Here is a 1,841-nt window from a genome sequence, read left to right on the forward strand (position 1 = left end):
GAGTAGGCCCACTCAAAAAATTCCCGGTAAGAGATTGAGAACCGGGGTAAGCACAAAAGAATCCAAGGAGGGTCCCAGCTTGCCAATGCCATATTAGAGGGGGACTTCTGGGGTAGACTGGAAACACTGTTTTCTGCATTATTGGAACCAATTTTACCAACATTAAAAACGGTAGAAGACAAGCTGACTAAGATAGAAGAGATGGTAAGCTGTAAATCATCGGCCATACAAGACACTATCACTTTGACTACTCATGGTACACTTAACAGGGGGGAGGACAGGTTGATTAGTTGACCCAATAACACCTCTGTGATTAGACAGCAAATAGACAGATCCCCACTAGGAGCAGCTCTAACACCATTGTTCACACTACAGCCGCTGCCCCTAGCCATTCTGGTTCCCCTTTAATGATAACAGGACTCCCCACAGTAGAATTCAACACTTCCGATAGCACAGTAAGAGGAGCACCAGGCCCTAAGACTCTGGAAGCGGAGAGAGATATTCTTTCACAAGAATACCGTGAGACGATGTACTTCCCACAAAATCTTAATCTGCCACCAGAAGCAACCCCGTACACTGTCATCTTGGCTAACGTACCCACCCTGTCTCAAAATGCCTTTGAACATTGGTCAACTTAAAAAAAAAAATCATTGCACTTCTTAAGTTAAAGTACTAGCATTAGTAATACCCTTTTCTCAGAATTCAAAATGGTACGGAGAATAGGGTGGGTGGGCACCTCAGCAAAAACGTTGAAGGGAGACTGTGTTGTTCTAACCTTTAGCTCGCCAGCTCTGGTATATACAATCCTGGAGAGAGGAGGTAATGGGCTTGTGAACCTCAATGACATCAACATCCATACACTGGGATTTTCCTACCAACCGTTCTACTTTGTACAACATGCTGGCATGCGCCTGTACATGATAATGGTATGGGCTATAGGGAACCCAGATATCTGGTACCAGTCAGTAATCGTTTTAACGTCTTGAGTTCACTGGAAGAGATTGATTGACTGGACCCAGAGAAACACGATGAATTCAAAACCCTACTTGTTCGTCTAAAGTCAGTGGTAATGGAGGAAAGTCTGTTCCTTTACCCATTTCCATCGGTATAGGCCTGGTAGATGAGGCCCAGGGACATCCGTCTGAAATTAATAGTTCCAACCGATCCCGCAGGCCGTACAGATAACTTTTATACTTAGCAATATAGCCACAGACTTACCGAAGCTACCAACCCCCACCAACATCACTAATATCACTGACACTGGTAAATCACTACTTTGTAATATTGCATCTTGGAACATTGCGGGCATCTCTTCCAAGTTAAATAATCCTCTGTGGTGGGACTGTGATGCAATGTGAGGTTTTATGCTTTCAAGAAACATGGTCAATAGAGGCGACCCATCTGAATGGTTACAGGAAGTACCATACCCCAGCCACAGGAAGTACTAGTGGCAGGGCTATGGGTGGGCTATGCACTTTTGTATCATGCAACTTAAAAGTGGAGACAATAACGATGCCTGTTAGTGATCCTTATTACCATAGAGTCATTCTACAACTGGACACAAAACACTGCATAGTCTTGACCAATTTTTATAATAACATCCCTTTTGATAAAATTGGTGATATAGTAAAGGTATTATCAAATCAGTGAAATCCGTTTGTAAAAATAAGGCAAAATACTGGCTGGGGACTTTAATTGTGCATGATGTACCGACGATGATAAACTATGTGGTGTTTCGACTGAAGACAGGGCCTGTTCAACCCACTTCTGTCACTCTGCGGTGGGAGAACAACTTAATGAATTAATCTTAAGTATTAATTTGGGCATTGTAAACGAAATTT

This window comes from Lissotriton vulgaris, chromosome 4_1, assembly GCF_964263255.1.
Source record: "Lissotriton vulgaris chromosome 4_1, aLisVul1.2, whole genome shotgun sequence".
Lineage (NCBI taxonomy): Eukaryota > Metazoa > Chordata > Amphibia > Caudata > Salamandridae > Lissotriton > Lissotriton vulgaris.